The sequence below is a fragment of the Coenobita brevimanus genome, chromosome 21, assembly GCF_032717465.1.
Source record: "Coenobita brevimanus isolate Jiangsu-jjx chromosome 21, ASM3271746v2, whole genome shotgun sequence".
NCBI classification, from domain to species: Eukaryota; Metazoa; Arthropoda; class Malacostraca; order Decapoda; family Coenobitidae; genus Coenobita; species Coenobita brevimanus.
In genome coordinates, this window is record NC_136974.1 from 24,630,269 (window position 1) to 24,651,192 (window position 20,924).

A 20,924-nucleotide genomic window follows, 5' to 3' on the forward strand; every position below is an offset into this window, starting at 1 on the left:
ATTCAGAACAGGTAGATAATTACTCATTTGGTACGAATTTATGTGTAGTACGAGAGAATATTGGTTTTCACACAATAATATAAGCGATAGAAGCATTGTTTCACTCTCGAAACACATCTTCCTTGGCGATGTTACTTCCTCTTCCCTTCTGATCTTTTCTTCCTTTGGTGCCACGTAAACTTTGTCCTCTGCATTGTCGTCGATTGGGGAATCACTCTCGCCTTGAATTTCGTATCTTGGTTCGACATGTCTTTACTGGCCATGTCACTGGTAACAGGTGAGTTGCCGAGACAATGGCGTTTGGGGGGGGAGGTAACGTGGGGTAAGGCACTGTCCCCCCCTTCAGGGGGGGAGGTAGTCATGACCGACCCCTGATTGATCAACAGACTAACAGCCCCCAGACAGAACGGCCCCAGAATCGTTTGTCTCGTGACGTCCCTGTAAATAATGCAGAATTTGTAATCATCACTGCTCTAGGTTCCACTCCCTTGAGCAGTCTCAATCCCTTCATGATTAAGGTTATTGATGGCTGTGCTGGGGAGGTGGAACAAGTCAAAAAAACTTGCGAACTGAGACCTCCTTGTAAAGACTTGCAATTCATCCCAGGTTAAGGACTTGTTGAAGCTGCGCAAGTTTCATAGCTATGATGTCGAAGCCAAGATCCCAACTTCCATGAATTCCTGCAAGGGTGTTATCACTTGCAGGGATCTCATGGTGATGAGTGAGGAAGAGATCATAGAGGAACTTTGCTCAGCAAGATGTCATTGATGCTCACTTCATAACCAGATTTTCGGAAGGTGTTAGGACAAAGACTGCGACAATTGTTTTGACTTTTGGTGAAGTGTCACTGCCTAGCCACGTAAAAATCGGTTACGAAATTGTTCATGTCCGGCCATATATCCCCAACCCTTTCCGTTGTTTGAAATGCCAGTTATATGGGAATGGTGCCAAGACTTGTCGGGCTTCCCAGCCAGTGTGTGGCAAATGTGCAAGCCAAGGTCATGATGCAGAACACTGCACATCTGAGACAGTATGTTGCTTTCACTGCAAGGGCACTCACTCCACTTCCTCTAAGGATTGTCCCAAGTGGAAGGAGGAGAAGGAGGTCTGCACAGTGAAGGCAACTGAGGGCATTTCCTACTACAAAGCTAGGAAAAAGATGAAGGAGTTGCATGCAACTCCCATGCCGAATAGGTCCTATGCTTCAGCGGTAATGTCCCGTCCTGTGATGTGCTCTGTTGAGACGCAGACTGACCTTGTCCTCCCTCCTGCCACTCACAGTTCCTCTCCATCTCAACCCCTTGTCCGCTCCAACTCTCTCACTGACATCCCTAAGGCTTCAACCTATTCTCAGGCTGCTGCTGCCTCTCCATCAGTACGGCCTAAACCGAAGTCAAACAAGTCTACTAAAAGTAACATGACTACCCTCACAAAACAGTCTCGTCCTCATATTCTTCCAGTTCCCACTCCAGCGAGGGAGAGAAAGGTTAGCTCCTCCTCAGTGAAGTCTGGGAGCCTAGTAATTGATGAAAATATGGAGGTTTCCATAAACAATCACCGGGATAGGTTCCCCGGTAGTTGCTCGCCTGCCGGCGGGCAACAAAAAAAGACAAAGCACACTGGCCCCCAACGTAAATCTTAAACCATCGCTTTCACTGTATTACAGTGGAATTGTAGAGGTGTTGGGAATAAGTTACAAAATATAGCAATGTTGCTCTCAATACACAGGCCAGACGTTGTTTGTTTACAGGAGACGCTCTTGGAGGATCATCCTGATCCTCCACAGTTTCAACACTACCATTCGTATAGAAGATATGAAGGTCACAGAGTTACCATATACACACACAAATCGCACCCACAAACGGAAGTGATTCTAAATTCTACTCTGGAAGCTGTCGCGTGCAGAGTAAAATTTAACCCGTCACGTCCCGAGCACTTTCACACCTCCGACACCCCCCAGTCCCGACCATTTTTGGATTTTTTTTTTTTTGGCTAAAACCTCCGCTTTTGGTGAGAAACATCGAAAATTCATAGAGAAATCACTCACCTGAGGTTTAAAATACTCGATCCAGGTAGGAGTACCTCCTTACCTTACAGGGTTTTCTATTAGGCTGGCTGCAAAGAAAACGAGTTCTATGGGAGGATAACTATTCCACACCACTCATAAACGGTATTTACTTATTTATTTGGTACGAATTCATATGTAGTATGAGAGTATATTGGTTTTCAAATAGTAATATAGGCATTATAAGCATTGTTTCACTCACAAATTCATCACCATTCCTGACCTTCTTTTGCCACATTACCTGATCATCATTTCTGACTGTTTCTTCCTCTAATGCTATGTAAACTTTGTCCTCCACATTGTCATCGATTGGGGAATCACTCTGGCCCTGAATGTCTTTATTGGCCAGGTCACTGATAACAGGTGAATTGCTGAGACAATGGGGGGGGGGAGGTTATGCAGTGTAAGGCATTGTCCCTGCTTGGCATCTTGTAGAGGAATAGGGGAAGGTGTCCCGTGTATAAGTAAGAAAAATCACGCACGAAAATTTAAAATTGTGCAAATTAGGGACCTTGCAATTGCACAACGTACCAGTACGTCGTCGGGACTGGCAAATGCAAAATGTTGCGATGTACCCATACATCGACGGGACGTCTCGGGTTAATAATATGTATCTGTCTATTTGCTCTCTGTACTGTCCTCCACATAGCCTCATTGATAGTGATGCTTTAAATTCACTATTTGAACATCTTCCTGGAAATAAGTTAGTGTTGGCCGATTTTAACACCCATCATTATCAACGGGGTAGCTTGAGGATCGATGGTCATGGGGAGCAAGTAGCCGACCTAATACTACAGTCCAACCTCTGTCTTCTGAACGATGGTAGAGCGACTCATGTAGATGATCGTACTGGTAACTTTTTGGCCATTGACTTATCTCTGGCCTCCCCTGGTATACATCAAGATTTCTCATGGGACCCTTATGACGACTCCTTGGGAAGTGATCATTTACCCATCTGTATTTCTTATACACACGACATCGTTTCGGACCCTCCACCTCTAAAATTTAACTATAAGAAAGCAGATTGGGGATCCTTCTCAAGGATTGCTAATTTAGATATATCTGGGGAGACCATAGATTTTAAGGTCGAAAATTTAACCAAATCCATATTACACGCAGCTGAGGCTGCTATTCCCAAGACTTCTACAGTTTATGCGAAGCATAGAGCACATTGGTGGATGCCAGATTGCCGACAAGCATTAAGGAAACACAATAGGAGATACAAGATTTTTTATAGTCAGCCCACTGAGGAAAATTTTATTGCATACAAACAGGCACGGGCTGAGGCAAGAAGAATAATAAGAAGGGCCAAACGTGACTCCTGACGGTCCTTTGTGTCCACGGTGACTAGTACTACACCATTAAGTAAAGTCTGGTCCACCAGAAGAATATTAAATAATAAGGGCCCATACTTCCCTGTCACCACCCTGCAGGTGAATAACACCATCTATGACGAGCCCATGGACGTTGCTAACATCCTCGCCAGGAGTTTTTCTCATGTAAGTAGCTCAGCCAATTACAACCCGCGTTTTCAACACCATAAATGCACAGCTGAGCTACAGATCATAGACTTTGCCACAGAAGACGTAGACTCCCCGTACAACCAAGAGTTTATGCTCGATGAACTGCTCCTTGCCCTTAAATCCTGTAAAGACACCAGCCCTGGACCTGACACCATCACGTACGGTATGATCCAGCATCTTAATTAGGACAGCCTGATTAAGATGTTAGCATTGTACAATGAGATTTGGGCCTCTCAACCGTTCCCAAACTCATGGCACTTTGTGCACGTCATACCGATACCCAAAGAAGCTAGTCGTCTTATGAATCCCACTTCATTTCGTCCTATTGTGTTGACTTCTTGTCTATGTAAGGTCATGGAACGTATGGTTAATAATAAGCTTCTTTTTGTTTTAGAGTCGAAGAATTTGTTAAATGATCAACAATGTGGCTTCCATAAATACAGAAGTTCACTAGATCATTTAATGAATTTGGAGCATTGTATTGCAGAGGCATTTGCCAATAAAGAATTCATGATAGGGGTGTTCTTGGACATCCATAAAGCCTATGACATGACATGGCGACACGGTATACTAATGAAGCTCTATGCTTATGGTTTAAGAGGAAATTTGCCTATTTTTATTTCAAATTTCTTATGGAACAGGACTTTCTCCGTCAAATTGCCCCATAACGTAACATCGGATATATTTATACAGGAAAACGGGGTGCCGCAGGGTAGTGTGCTTGGCCCACGTTATTTAGTATTGTGATCAATGATAGTCTGTCATCAGTTCCCATCCCGAGGAATCATGAATACTCGCTCTATGCTGACGATTGTGCAATATGGCACTCTTCCCATAATGCTCAATTTTCGGTGTACCTGTGTAGCTTGTATGGAAGTGCAGGCGAATGTATCTCCCCTCTGTATTCGCCATGACGACCTGACTTGGTCCTATGGACTTAGCACATCGAGAATAAGTAATATCGGCAATTTGGCCTGTACCCCCCTGCGTCAATACCACCATCTTCTGCTGGGGGTGCGTTGGCCACTTGCCGTTCACCTCCACTTACTAACTCAGGAGCTTGGTGTGGACCTCAGTGACTGCAACAAGTTGGTGTTTAAAAATATAGCGCCTTGGGAGCCACCTGGCTTTACTGTTGATGTTTCATGGCTCCCAGCACCAAAGGCCAAGGCACCGGAGGCGGAGGTCCACCACTTGTTTCGTAACATCATCATTCCTCACTTGGGGTCCCATCAATTATACACCAACAGCTCCAAGTCGAGTGAATGTGTGGGTGCAGGTGTATGGTCAACTGAATGTGCCCTCAGGTATCGGTTGCTGACTCATACATCTGTGTTTACCTCCGAACTTTTTGCTATTGACAAAGCCATAGACTATGTTCTAAATTCTCAGCATGACTCATTTGCCATATTTTCAGACTCGAAGTCAGCCCTTCAGGCAATCGCATCTTGCACTACGGACTCGAACGAGATCCAGGGCCGCATTGTTAATAAGTTGCATTCATGCAACAAGTCATTCACGCTGATCTGGGTGCCTGGTCATTGTCGCATCTACGGCAATGAGCAGGCTGACTTACTTGCAAAGTCAGCTGTAGAGCTCGAGGAGACTTGGGACGTTCCTCGTGATCTACTGTCGAGTCTCTCTCTCGGAAAGAAATCAATAAATCTTCTGTGGGAAAGTCAGTGGACCAGACTAAATATTCGAACGTGTAAGCCGTACCTGGGCGACTGGGCCACTGCCAACCATCCCAGTCGCCTGGAAGAAAAAGTGTTGGCGCGATTACGGCTTACGCACATGAAACCTTATATTGAAAAACGATTCCCATCGCACTGTGACATCTGTGATGCAGTGTTATCTGTCAGTCATATCATCCTGCGCTGTCGACGATTTATTCGTGAACACGCTTCACTTTTAAATTACTGCGGTGCACCAGACGTCCCCCTCACCCTTTCCACCATCCTGGGTGATGGGGACATTGTTATGACTGATAAATTGATGACTTTCTTGAGAGAGACCGGACTGATCAGAATGATGTGAGCTTTTTACTATATGGTTGTGTTTTTTATCGACTGTAATTATGTATATATTGTACTATTAATTAGGGTTGACAGTTGACATATTTGAAATAGTTCCTCCTTCCCACTGATTTATTTCTAATATTGATGTCCCCTACATTAAACCCCGTTCCTTGACTGACAGTCACCAGCTGATGAGTGCAAGTGTGCAATAGAAAGGTATTGGGCACTTGCAGTCGATGGTGGTCTGTTGGGCGACGTCCTTCACTTTTTGTACATGTTATGTAAATACTTTATACTACCTTGTTTAAGTTGTTCCAATTAGGGCCGACAGCTGACGTATATGGAAATGTTCCTGACTCGTCTGGTTCTCTTTCATATAATGATGTTCCCTATATTAGGTTGTGCCTCGACTGACAGTCAGCAGGTGATGAGTGCAGTTATGTAATGTAGAAAAGCATTACATATCGGCAGTCAATGGTGTTCTCTTGGTCGGGGTATTTTTTCCATTAGTGTAGGTATTGCTATTTGTCTCTGTAGGATTTAGTATAGGTTAGCGATTTGTCTGTTAGGTGATTAGGTTTAGGGTCTTTAGATTAGGTTTTTCTTTATAATATAAGGTCTGAAAAATATAAAACCAAGAAAAAATAAAAAATAAAAAATACGAAAAAATAAAATAAAAATTATATATATATATATATATATATATATATATATATATATATATATATATATATATATATATATATATATATATATATATATATATATATATATATATATATATATATATATATATATATGGCCTTAATGACCAGGGGCTTTGGCCCCAATGGTCGATAGGCCAAAAAAAAAAAAAAAAAAAAATGTTAGGATACTTAGATCTATACCCCTCCTTCTTGGGACGTATCCTTGTGGTTTTATAAATATTCCGAGCAGTTTTATTGTTATTTATTCATCATAATCCGCCCAATATGATGACGTGTAGGCTATAATTTGTGTATTCTTGCTAATAACAGCTAATTATATTTATTATACCGATGGAGAAAATGAAGTCTGTGTGTTACAGGGAAATTGTGTAAACAGTGATTTCTGAAACCCCTAGGGAATTCGTGAAATGAGGTTAAATTAGGATGGGTTGATTAAGATTAGGTTAATTTAGGCTACGGTTGGGATAGGCTGGAAAACATAGGTTACCATTAGTTTAGGTTAGGTTACGTTAGGTTAATTTAGATGAATGTTAAGTTATAAGCTTCGTCTAAATTTACCTAACCTAACCAAACCTAGCTTTACCTAACTTAAGCTTAACCTAGATTATCCCAGCCTAACCTAACTGCAGCCAAAATCACCCTAACCTTAATTAACCCATCCTAATTTAAACTAATTTCACGAATTCCCTAGGGATTCCATGAAATCACTGGTTATACAAATTCCCTGTAACATCTATAAGCACTCCAGTAGATATGTAGTGATTTTTTTCTGTCGCGTTCAGTGGGAGGTTTTCCTAAGATCAAAGTTAAACATTTCTTTGGAGGTAGCAGGAGGAGAATTAAAATGAAGGTATCGCAGTGAAGAGGTATCGAATGAGTTTCATAAGCAGTATACAAGAAAATACTTACGTGACACGCAGTGGATCATTAACATTCCCAAGATAATACTTACGTGACACGCTATATAAAAGTAACTCTCCGGCTGTTGCGAGTCCTCCTCAGCTGCATACTCCTAACGCTGACTGGAATAGGATTCTATATTTTCCTCGACCATGAAACAGTTACTGCTGACAGTATTAACTCGCTCATACACCTTTAATTACTGTTAGCTACATTAAATTGTCTGGCATCAGTTGATTTTAGAAAGCTAAGGCTGATCCAACCATAAGGTGACATATTCAGTTTATAAACCCTTTATTACAAAGAGGCACTTTATTTTTTCAGACTGTTTAATTCTTGTGATTAAATTCAGAATAGAAGAGACTTTTCAGGCCGAATGAATTTGATACAATCTCAGTCACCGTTCGAGAATTCTTTCGTAAAATTATTATAATCATCAAGGACAAGTGACTATGAAGTATAAAAAGACGGCCTAGTACTGAAGAGGTTAGCGTGGTACGGTATATAAGAGAATGTTGACGAGAAATTCAAGGCAACTCTTCCACAAAATTTCAATGAAATTCATTGAGAACTTTTGGAGATATCTTGTGGGCAGACAAACAACCAAACAAACAAATATAGACGAATACATAACCTCCTCCAACTTCGTTGGCAGAGGTAAAAATGGTTAAGAGAAAAGAAGTATTATCAGTAGATAAGAAAAGAAAATAAACTGGAAAAAAATGGAATGTGTCAATACAATGACAGCTTCTTCAGTACGACAATGAACTTTGTTATTTTTGCTTAGTGGAGACGTTTCGAACTGGAAGGGTTAGGTATAGTCCCTTAACTGCATTTCCAACGGGTTTCCTCCCTAACGCTGAATAAAATCTTTTGATGGTAGTCTACAGACGATAAATACTGTGACGTCAAATTTATCTGTTAAGACTAGCAACGAAAGCTATGATCTGCTTTAGCCGAAGGACACCTTTATTTCATTCTTGCTATTTTCAGCCGATTTTTTTTTTCTTTGGGGGGGTAGGTGGAAGCGCCCATCTCCCCCCCCCCCGTCTCTCTGTAACTCTGCACCGAGTGACAGGTCTAATAGTTTCCTGTAATTCGTGAAGTCACTGAATATGCAAGGTGGTAATCATAGAAGCAAATTACGCCTAGTGGTCTAGTGGGTTACGGCATTTCAACTTGATGAAGCCTGAAAGAGTTTCAATCTGTCGGGTGGCTGGAGCTTCTTACTTGCGTAAAGCCACTCAGAAACAAGTGAGGCTGGCTACCGTTGCCTTAAATGTTAGGACTGGATAGCCTAGCCCCGGGTTCCTACGCATCTGTTTGTATGGGGCAAACTGGGATTGAATGTTGTTATTGTTGTTGTTGTTTAGTCGATTTTTATTCACCTTATGAGAGATTTTATCTAACAGAGGTTTGATGTAGCCTTTATCGAAGTTCTTCATTTCAGAAGATCTCTCCTTATTAGAACTGATTCATATGGTAGTAACAAGTACAAATATTAACCCCGTCTACCTGATGATTCCTTTTTTTTTTTTTTAGACTTCCTATAGCTAGGCGATTTTACTCCTTCTGGGAGAGATTAGTTGAGATGAACAAATTCAAGCTTTGCTGAATGATGAATAAAGTCGTACGGTGATAGCAAAGACAAAAACAGACATAAGCAACGTTGCAACCCTTCTATTGACCAAGCACATAACCCCCACCTCCCTGTACACCTTACCAAGCGCACAACAACCTTCACCCCCCCCCTCCCTTTTTTAAGGTGGGCGTAAGGAGAACGCCTTGAGGACACAACTTGGGCCTTTCAGATTACTTGCGCAGGTAGCATTGACATCTCCGGATTTTTTTTGTTTTGTTTTTTGTTTTCAAAAAACTATTTCAGACACAGCATTCTGCCTATCAGAAGGCACCTATTCACTATAAGACACATAGCTATGTAAAATTTCATGACACTATAGAAAATAATTTCTGAGTTCTGGCACAGAAATGAAAACTCTACGTCCGGTCAGCAGCCCTGAAACCCAAATCTACTGACGGACACCTATTGATCCCAGTGTTAACAACACCCTCCTCTAACTCTGTCAATGCGTCACCGGACTGAGGGGCTAGACACCTCTTCAGCAGAATGGGTAGCAGAATATGCAAATACGGGCATAGATAAGCTTCAAATGTCAATCAGAGGCTGAAAGAGAGATAATGCCAAATAAGCCAGTAAAAATAAAAATTAGCTCCCTATATCAATTAGGGTAGGGAAGAAAAGAAGTAAATAAGATGAGAGAGAGAGAGAGAGAGAGAGAGAGAGAGAGAGAGAGAGAGAGAGAGAGAGAGAGAGAGAGAGAGAGAGAGGAAGAAGGGGCGGTGAAAGAGAGAAGCTGAAAAATGCTGATGAAAGGGAATATTCAGAAGAGAAAGAACGTGTACAAGGACGACTGTATGAGCAAGGGAATGAACAGCACACACACACACACACACACACACACACACACACACACACACACACACACACAGGAAGAAGGGGCGATGAAAGAGAGAAGCTGAAAAATGCTGATGAAAGGGAACATTCAGAAGGGAAAGAACGTGTACAAGGACGAATGAATGAGCGAGGGAATGAAAATATGTATGTGTGGTGAGGGGTGCAGCACACGAGAGAGAGAGAGAGAGAGAGAGAGAGGGGAAGTGGGAGGGAGGGAGAGGGAGAGATCAGAAATCGAAAGTACAGAAGAAGAAACTTAGCATGCAAAAATATACTGAAACAGCAAAATTAAGACACACAAGCAGTCACCATGAGCCGGGGAGAGAAGGAATGTAAGTGATCAATCAATCAATCATTTCCTGTGGCACCCTCGGGGATGCATAGGGCCTCGATGAACTCACACCACCACATCCTATCTTGTGCTAACTCCTCAAGATCTCCCCAACACTCATCTCCAGCTTCCCGTCTCATTGTCCTCACCCACGTCTCTTTTGGCCTTCCTCTACCTCTCCTACCAAGTGCCACCCACCCTGGTGTACCTCGTACTATTCCCTGTCTCCTATACACATGTCCTAGCCACTTCCATCGTGAGAACCTAACATATTCATCGACCGGCTGCACTCCCGTTATTTCTCTAATTCTACTATTTGGTATCCTTTCCCACCACTTAACTCCTAATATTCTTCTAAGTGCTTTGTTTTCAAACACCAAGAATTTATTTTCCATAGTCACTGTGCTGTACCAAGACTCGTGTCCATAAATTAAGATACTCCTAACCATTACCTTATAAAGTTTGATTTTGTAAGTGATTTGATGTAAGTGAATTAGTTGTTTAATTATTATGGTGAAAATTAATATACGGTAGACAGGAGGAATTGGTGAGTCAGAGTGAACTAGGAATAAATGTTCGAGGAAGCAAGCGAAGCGAGCGAGGGAGAACACCAAATTTAGTCACAGTTTGGACCTCAGACATAGGTACCCGAGCGAAAGATTTATCGCATCAGGAAGAAATGTGGGCAGATGTCGGGGGAAGAAACTCTGCGGTACAGTACCTAATTTTTTTGGATATCTTAGCCAATTCTGGAGTTACAAGGAAGATAGACACCGATTTGGAAATTGCAAAAAAATCGTTAATTGTTTTCATTTCACAGACGACCCGTAATTCCCAATAGTTTTTCCGTAAATAGAGGAAACGATTTTTTATAAGGCTGAGGGTGGGATGTTGGAAAGCTCGTAACGGCCGCTAAGATCATCGTAGCGGGTACGATAATCATAGCGCGCTCGTAAACAGCTAAGATTTATGTTCAAACAAATTTTACGATCTTCCATCAGCCATATTTGCTCGTAGCGTTACGATTTCTGACAAGCACCCTTAAGCTGATCGTAGGGTCGCATAGTGAATGTTTTATAAACAATCCGTATCGAGTGATGCTGAGTTTGTTTATTTACACTTTTCTGTGAACGAAGATGGAGTTACAAGTGGTTTTACAGGTAGAACTGGCAGTACGAAGAGCGATGAGACGTGAGAGGGACTACAGACAGAATGGATCCATTTGCTTACAGTGACGAACATTTGTTGAGATATTATAGGTTTCTCAGACAAGAACTTCACTGGTGTGCAAGAGCTGAACCACTAGTTGGACCAGCGACAAGAAGACCTCGTACTGTGCCATGTCATTTGCAGGTGTTAATGATATTCAGATTATATGCAAGTGGCTCATTTCAGAGTGTGTTGGCAGACACATTCGGCTTAACACAGGGATGTGTGAGCAGAACAGTTAACAGAGTGACACACGTGTTGTGCAGGATATCTCTTAGGGAAGATGCCAAGATGTAAGCAAAGATGGGGAATTTTTCATTTCTACTGCTTACACCTATAAAAATGCAGACCGATGCACTGTTCATTAAAACTTGGCTTAACTCTGTGGGAGTTGTAATGATACAGTCTCAAGCCAATGTTATACTGTTTATTCAGGCAAAAAGGTCTCAGTTTGGATCTCGATATTTTCAAAATTATCACTATGATGTGGATCTTTCACCCACACTATACTTATACCCTAGGTGATGTGATTGTTTTTCACTTTCTTTATTTTTTTCCCCCTAAATTTGCACACAAGCAAATATGAAAGACATGTGTAGCGTTTCTCTCCTCCCTCTGCCTCTGTACTCGTGAAACAGCATTCACTTCCTGGGTTATCTCGTCCCATGCCGCTTGTCTTCTCTCAGCAGTCACTTTGACGCTAAACCTTTCCCTCAGCATTGTCTGTCTGTCGAGCCACCCATGTATTAGCGCCATCATCTCATCCGTAAAATTTGCTCGACGAATTCGTGTGGTGGGGGGCTCGTTACTTGCCATTTCTCAGATGTCTTGGAATGAATACCGTAGTTGCTTGAGTGTTGTAATGGCGTGCTTGGAGGAATGTATTTGTTTACATTTTGAAAGTGCATTGTGACTGGCTCACAATCTTCCAAGGTTTATGAAACCTCTCTTCTGATTGGTCCAGCGACAATCAGCTGGGTTGCATTATGAACAATAGGAACGGAACGGAACGGGTTTTATGATCGCATCATCGTGAACTACGAGGGTTGTCGCAAGCGTTAGAAGATACACCTTAGCGGTTGTCGTACCTCACGATCAAAGATGGCCGCTACAGCGCGTTATGATGATCATAGCGGCGTCTGGCAACGATCTTTTGAACATCCCAGCCCAGATTAGCATAACAGCCGGCTGTGCAAGAAGAATCGGTCTATGGTTGCGTGAGTAGCGCAGCAGTATTATCTGAAGATTGCTAAGGGCAACCAGGTTTTGCTTTTTCAAAACAAATAATACCTGTTTGTTTGTTTGTTTTTTATTTATTTTTTTATTTTTTTTTACTGAATACGAGTTAAACTAATACAATACCCTGATCGAAAAATGAAACTCTGAATTTCTGGTTTCTGATTCGAATCGGAGCGCACCAAGAGATCTCGTGAAAGTAATTTTTGTGAGTGAGCAAAAGGCAAAATCAGCATTTGAATACTTTTACTACAGTGTACAGCTTAGCAAGTTGCTGTCTTTCTGAAGACAACTACGGTAAAATGTTAGGTAAGCAAATTAAGCATTCGTTTCATTTCGTTAAGTATTGAAATCAAATATCACTTGCTGAAATGGTGGCCGAACATTTCATGATTGCTGGGAAAGACTGTAGATATGAGCCATTATAGAAAGGGAAGTGTAAACAAACGTTGTAATGTGAGTGTGGTGACTGAGGAGAAATGGATAGAATGGGTCAGGAATGTAATGAGAGAAAATGAAAGGATGTAATATGAGAAAATGAAAAGGCTATAGCTGTGAAGGTGTTATTTGGTAAACTCATGATATCAGTTATATCAGCATATGCTCCACAGGATGGCTTGGACAGTGAAGGAAAATAATAGATGGGATGTGCATAATGTGAGAGGTCAGTGGTATGCGGAATGATTATATTGTAGTTTTGGGTGGAGATTTATGGTTCTATTGGTAAAGCAGCTCAAGGATATGAAGGGGTACATGGGGGATGTACACGTGGTTCAAGGAAAGCAGAAGGCAAACTGATAGTAAAATTTTATGAGGCAATGAACATGCTTGTGTGCAACGTGCATTTTAGGAAAAGAGAAAGTACAGTAGGCTGTTACATGTGAGTCTGAGGGTAATAGTAGCAAATGACTATTTCCTGGTCAGGAGGGTTGATAGGAGGTTGGTGAAGGGTGTTACAGTAATTGGGAGTGAAGGGTGTGTGCAACAACACAGATTATTGTTATGTGACATGATGCTGGAGGAGCTGGTGATGAAGATCAGGACATATGCACCCAGGATCTAAATATGGAAGCTAGAAAACTAAGCAGTAAGGGATGCCTTCCATTGGGAGATAGGTTGAGTGGAGACTGAACAGGGAGCCGGTGACAGAATTGTTAATGATCGGTATAGAGCTCTCAAAAACAATTTCTTAAGAGTTACTGATTCAATGTATGGATGGACAGTGGATCTTACAAGACATAAGGTAACACGGTGGCGTGAAGAGAGTGTAGAAGCCGTAGTTAAGGGGAAAAGAAGACTTCTTGGAATAGAAAAAGGGTTTTAACAGAGAGAACTACTTGGCTGGCAAGCACTGAAATAAAAATGAGTCATACAGGGCAAAATCTGAGTCTCAAAGACTTTTCTGGGTAACATACATAGGCTAGTGCTGAAAGGAAGAATGTGGTGTTTAACCCCTAAGCGCCAGCTAACATGTATAGGCATCACAATTCAGGGCACGGAGCGAGGCCTCCTGATGGGATATGCTGCAAGCACCTTCCCTTCACCAATTGAACTCCCAACCATTTTCTATGACACCCAGTGGGGTAGGTAGGTCCCCTAGATACCCCATTGATTCTCAGGGCAGATTGTACACAGCACTGGTAGAGTGAGGAGCCATGTCCTCATCATCGTCATCTGATTCCATACCACTGCCTGTGGGGGCTGATAGCATCATCGACCCCCGCAAAAGTTCTGCCCTTAGTGTCGGGGAAAGGGCTTAGTGATAGTGCCATCAGTCATGCCTTGGACAACACCATGTCCTCACAGACACTTAGTGAGAGTACATCCTCAGGGAAGAGAAGGAGTTACCACTTTGAAAGTGACCTCCCTTGCCCTCCGACCTCTCCTGCTTTCAGACGCCAGAGAAGGCTCTCAAACTCGAAAAGGAGGAGGGCAGAGCCTTTGACAGTGACGAGTTCACTGAAAAGGAGATAGATGACCCAGCACATTGGGCAGGTGAGCATGAGTTGACAGTGATCTGCAGAATAAACATGGATGAGCAGTTTCATCATCACGCTTGTCTCCTGCTCGCCAACATCTCGCCCTCGAATGTCCATCTTCGCCTCAGCTGAGCACTTCAAGGGTGGAATCACCACAACCGGGCCCTTCAGGAGTGGAATTTTCCACACAGGCCCCACGTGGTGTACTCAGCACGAAGTGTTTCCGCAGGGAAGACCTGGATCAGGTGAGTCATCACCCTCTTACTCCCCCACCTCCCACACTTCTACCTCTCCTTCCCCCTCACCCCTGCCCATGGGCATGCATATGGGACTGCACAAGGGCATGCACACACACAGAAAAAATGTGCGCCACATGGCAAACGGCCTGCTTTACCAGGTGAGGGTAGAGTGGATTCATTTGTCTGGGGGGATCCCACCTTCCACACAACTACCTCTCCTTCTCCCTCACCACCTGCCCATGGGCATGCACGTGGGACTGTACGAGGGCGTGCATGGACACAGAAAAAATGTGCTCCATGTGGCAAATGGCCTGCTTTACCAGGTGTGGATAGAGTAGATTCCTTTGTGTGGCAGGATGGAGCAGGATATGAGCTGTCTGTGCTGGTGTTTGACGAGGAAGGAGCAGGTGTTCAGGAAGATGAGCTTCCCCCCAGGCCCTGGACTATTAGCCCCCTCATGCGCCGTAACTTATCTGTAAGTGTGGGTGACATGATCAGAGAAAATGCCATGAGGGCAGGTTGGACTCAAACACAAAGGAAAACATTCCCATGTATTTTATTTGCCCCAGCAGTTGGTTATATTGGTATAAATTGTATACCATCTTCTTCCCTGCATTTATACTATATGTTAAGCTAATAAAAACACACAAAATTGATGAGTAAAAGTACTATGAAAGTACCAAAATGAGGTGAGAATACTTTTGTTCAACAGTGAAAATATCTGCCCTACACTCTAGCACATAATTTTGCCTGTATAATGCAAGTACTAAGGATATGTCTAGATGCAGAATTTCATGAGCTTTCAAGTGGTGTTGCCTGAATTCTGATACGACCAATAGTTGTTGAGTAAATATTAAAAAAAGCACGTTTCCCTTACCTCCCCAAACCGAAAACTGAAAGATTGCCAACTTTTTGAGAATGCTGGCCTGGAAATAGACACTGTCCAGCATGACGCACCAAATATTGGCGCATTTCATGCTAGAACATAATATTTGGTGAATATTTTTGTCCAGAATTGCCTAATCGGCATCCCTTCAGACCAACACTGACAAGTGCGTCACAGTGCGTCATTGGTTTCTCCTCAGACGAACACCATTTTGACTCACTTTGCGTCATCGTGCATGAAGGGGTTAGCAGTATTTCCAGGACAGTTTTCATAATGTCAATAATACAATACCCCGTGGAATAAGTAAATTTCCACCAGGCTATGTGTGTGTGTTGGCTGGATGTGGCTGCCAATGAAAGCATGCACATGAGGGACTGGATACCTGTGGAGGTGGGGGAGTTGTTTGTGTGGCTAGCCCTTACCATGTTCATGGTGCACGCAAGAAAACATGTGCTCCATGACTATTGGTCAGTAGATGAACTCGTGGGTACACTTGTCCTCGGTAAAAGTATGGCCCGTGACAGGTACCTGGCCATCCTAAGGTTCCTCATTTCCATAGAAATTATGGGCCTGCACCAAAAGACAGGTTGTGGAACATTAGACCCACTCTAACAATGCTCAAGGAGTCATTTTCCAGGGTTTCTTGTCCGTTTCAGAAAGTGGTATTTGACAAGTCGCTAGTGTTATTCAGGGGACGTATGTGCCATCCAAGCGTCACTGCTTTGGGCTGAAATTCTTTGTCCTTTGTGACTGCAAAATTGGATATGTGCTTGAAGTGATAGTTTATTCAGCAACAGATGTTGATATACTGAGTGACGATCCTCATGGTTTCTCGGCATCAGTCATGAAAATGCTGATAGAAAGGTATTTCAACAGGCACCACATTCTATACACCTATAATTATTACACTGCCCTGACATTGACCAAGTATGTGCTTGAAGATGGTACTGGATCCTGCGGAACTTTTCAGGCAAACAGGAAAAATTTCCCTGTATTCCCAGCAAATACTGAGAAAGGAGCCCTTCTTACCAAGAAATGTGGCAACTTGTTAGCCCTTCTCTGGCATAACAAGAGATGGGTTAACATGTTGTCAACAGTACGTAAGGGCATGTTTTAGGATACTAGAAAAACTGCCTACAGGACCAGGGAACCCGTGTAGAAGCCAAATACTGTCAACGATTATAATATCAACATGCAGCTTGTTGATAAATCAGACATGCATATTGGTGAGGTTGATTGCCTATGTAAGTCCTGTAGGTGGTACAAGAAGGCATTTTTACACCTTCTTGGTATCACTGTCTTGAACAGTTTCATACTGTTCTACTGTGGGAGCTTGTCAGGAAACCTCTCTCTCTCTATGAAAGTTTGAGAGAGAGCTTGCACACAAACTCCTTGAAGAATATTCAACTGCACAGGTGCTAGGTGGGGGACAGTGGCTACAGCAGACAGGCTAAGCTGTGCCGACTATTTCTGGTGACACTGGCTGGTAGAGATTGACTGTATCACAGCAGGCCTACCAGAGGAACAAATTCTAGGTGGCCCTGCCAGCGACTGGATGTGAGTTTCGACACTAGATATCATTTTTGTATGGCGGTACTCCAGTGCAACATTTCACCCAAAAATCATGGCCCTGGCTTAATGATCTTCACAGCCTTGGGATTTCGTACGAGCATGGCAGTGATTTTTTGTCATTTTCACCATTTTGTTTGATGACCTTTGACCCCTGATGTGGCCAATGTAGCACATAAGTGTACAACAGAAAGCTGTAGTGGTAGTCAATATTTATAAGCATGCAAACTTTCATTCAATTCCATCGAGCTGCAGGGGAACTACGGGGACATTTTTGAAAACAGGTACTGGTTGCTTGAGAGACTGAGGCCAATCTTCACAGGGTTGCCACTCGAAACCTAGAGAAGAGAGGTAAGAAAATGGATAGAACACTTCCAATAAGGAATGACCTCAAGATTGCACCTAAAGAATTCAGAGCTTTCTACATCCTTTGATAATGTGTCTACAACTCGAAACGTGAAAAGTACGAAAAAAGTGATTTTTCGACCGTTACTAGACAACGAGTAGTTGCATAGCAGCCAAAACCCTGCGGGCACAACTAGGTCATATGCTGGTCATTGTCCCGAAGTAGAGAGAGAGAGAGAGAGAGAGATTATAATCTAACCTAAATTCACGAAAGTTGAAATGTTACAAGAGGCACGCCAAGACTTCAGCTAAGGCGCAAGTAAAAATATTCCATAATTACCTAGATTCACTTAAACACACAAAACTGACCGTTGTTTTTCATTTCTACACACACACACACACACACACACACACACACACACACACACACACACACACACACACACACACACACACACCTTTACACTTCTCACACCTCTATACACTTCCTTCACATCATACCCCGTACTCTATGCAGGACACTTCGTACATTCACACACTTACGTCACCTTCACAATTTCCATGCCCCAGTTTTATTCACACCGCATACTCGCACTCTTCCTTCAACATAGTATATATAATTCTATATTTTCATATTTCCTATAATCCTAACTTTTCACACATCCTACATCCCATTTTCTTTATTTGTTTAATTTTTTTTTTTACAATCCATACTTTTCACACTTCTCGTAACTACTTCACTCCCACACTTCTCACATCCTCACTCTTCCTACACCCTCGCACCTCCCACACCCACCAACCCTCCATTTTTCTTGCTCTAACTTTCTCTCGCCGATTCATTCCCCCTTTTTCCTCTCTCTCTCTCTCTCTCTCTCTCTCTCTCTCTCTCTCTCTCTCTCTCTCTCTCTCTCTCTCTCTCTCTCTCACAGAAACCCCCTTACTAAAGAAATCCCTCTCTCTCTCTCTCTCTCTCTCTCTCACAGAATCCCCCTTACTAAAGAAATTCCTCTCTCTCTCTCTCTCTCTCTCTCTCTCTCTCTCTCTCTCTCTCTCTCTCTCTCTCTCACAGAATCCCCCTTACTAAAGAAATCTCTCTCTCTCTCTCTCTCTCTCTCTCTCTCTCTCTCTCTCTACAGAAACCCCCTTACTAAAGAAATCTCTCTCTCTCTCTCTCTCTCTCTCTCTCTCTCTCTCTCTCTCTCTCTCACAGAAACCCCCTTACTAAAGAAATCTCTTTCTCTCTCTCTCTCTCTCTCTCTCTCACACACACACACACAGAAACCCCCTTACTAAAGAAATCTCTCTCTCTCTCTCTCTCTCTCTCTCTCTCTCTCTCTCTCTCTCCCATCCACTGCTTCTTCTCCTGCCCCACTCATGCTCCACAACTCCCCCTTCCACCCACTCATGCCTCTCAGCTCCCTCTTCCTCCTACGCGTGACTCTAGACTCAACTGCGTCTGCCAACCAATCATGCTTCTTATCTCAGTTTCCCACCCACGCCTCTCAGCTCCCTCTCTCACTCAGTCATACGTGTATCGCTCATCTCCCTCTCTCACCCCATCAATTCCTCTCAATTCCATCTCCTACCCACACATACGTCTAATTCCTTCTCTAAGCCACTCACGACTCGTAGCTCCCTTTCCCCTCCTACTCATCCTTCTCAACTTCCTCTCCTATTCACTTCTCATTCTCTGCTCTCTCTCCCACCCACTCATCCTCCTCAACTCCCTTTCTTATCCACTCATCCTTCTGAACTCCCTCTCCCATCCTCTCATCCTCCCCAACTCCCTCTCCCATCCACTCATCCTTCTCAACTCCCTCTCCAATTTAATTTTCCTTCTCAACTCCCCCTCCCATCCGCTCATCCTTCTCAACTCCCTCTCCCATCCACTCACCCTTCTCAATTCCCTTCTCAACTCCCTCTCCCATCTGCTCCTACTCAAGTCCCTCTCACATCTAATCCTTCTTCTTAACTCCCTCTACAATCAAATCCTCCTTCTCAACTCCCTCTCACATCCACTCATCCTTCTCAACTCCCTTTCACATCTACTACTCCTTCTCAACTCCCTCTCCCATTCACTCATCCTTCTCAACTCCCTCTCCAATCTAATGCTCCTTCTCAGCTCCCTTTACAATTCGCTCACCCTTCTCAACTCCCTCTTCCATTCACTAATCTTTCTCAACTCCCTCTCCCATCTTCTCATCCTTCTCAAATCCCCATCCCATACGCTCATCCTTCTCAATTCCCTCTACCTTCCATTTATCCATCTCAACTTCCTCTCCCATCCGCTTATTCTTTTCAGCTCCCTTTCCCATCCACTCCTCAGCACCCTCTCCCATCCACTCATTTTTCTCATCTCCTTCTCCCATTCATTCATCCTCATCAACTCCCTCTTCCATCCACTCATCCTTCTTAACTCCCTCTCTCATCCGCTCATTTTTCTCAACGGGCTTTCCCATCCACTCGTAATTCTAAACTCCCTATCCCATCCGCTCATTCTTCTTAACTCCCTCTCCTATCCGCTCATCCTTCTCAAATCCCTCTACCATCCGATAATCCTTCTCAGATCCCTCTCCCATCCACTCATCCTTCTCAACTCCATCATTCATCCACTCATACTCGCACATCCTAGTTTCCTTTCTTACCATCACATTCCTCTGAGCTCCACCTACCATCCTCAATCCTCTTCCACTTTAGTTCCTGTCGTGTCATATTCCCCTGCCTAACTTCCCTCTTCCATTCTTCTCATCTCCCTCTGCCGTCCTTAACTACTCTTCACTCCACTCTCACGACTCCTGTCCCTCTCACAGCCATTCCTTTCAACTCTCTCCTTAAGTACCTCTCAGTTTCCTTCCCTCTCACCCTCTCCCCAGTTCCACTTAATTCTTTCCAATCAGACTCCCTCCCCGACCCTACTTTGCTCGGTACAATATTTACAGGCCGATAAATACAAAAGCTTTTCGCACAAGGACAGAAGACCATTAGGATATAAATTCTAAACCACCATGATTGTGTGTGTGTGTGTGTGTGTGTGTGTGTGTGTGTGTGTGTGTGTGTGTGTGAGAGAGAGAGAGAGAGAGAGAGATGCCATGTGTGTGTGTGTGTGTGTGTGTGTGTGTGTGTGTGAGAGAGAGAGAGAGAGAGAGAGATGCCATGTGTGTGTGTGTGTGTGTGTGTGTGTGTGTGTGTGTGTGTGTGTGTGTGTGTGTGTGTGTGTGTGTGTGTGTGTGTGTGTGTGTGTGTGTGTGTGTGTGTGTGTGTGTGTGTGTGTGTGTGTGTGTGTGTGTGTGTGTGTGTGTGTGTGTGTGTGTGTGTGTGTGTGTGTGTGTGTGTGTGTGTGTGTGTGTGTGTGTGTGTGTGTGTTCGAATGCATAGGTTTTATGATGTTATATTGGACAAGGATATAACTATGAACATTTACTTTTTGTGTCTTCAACATTT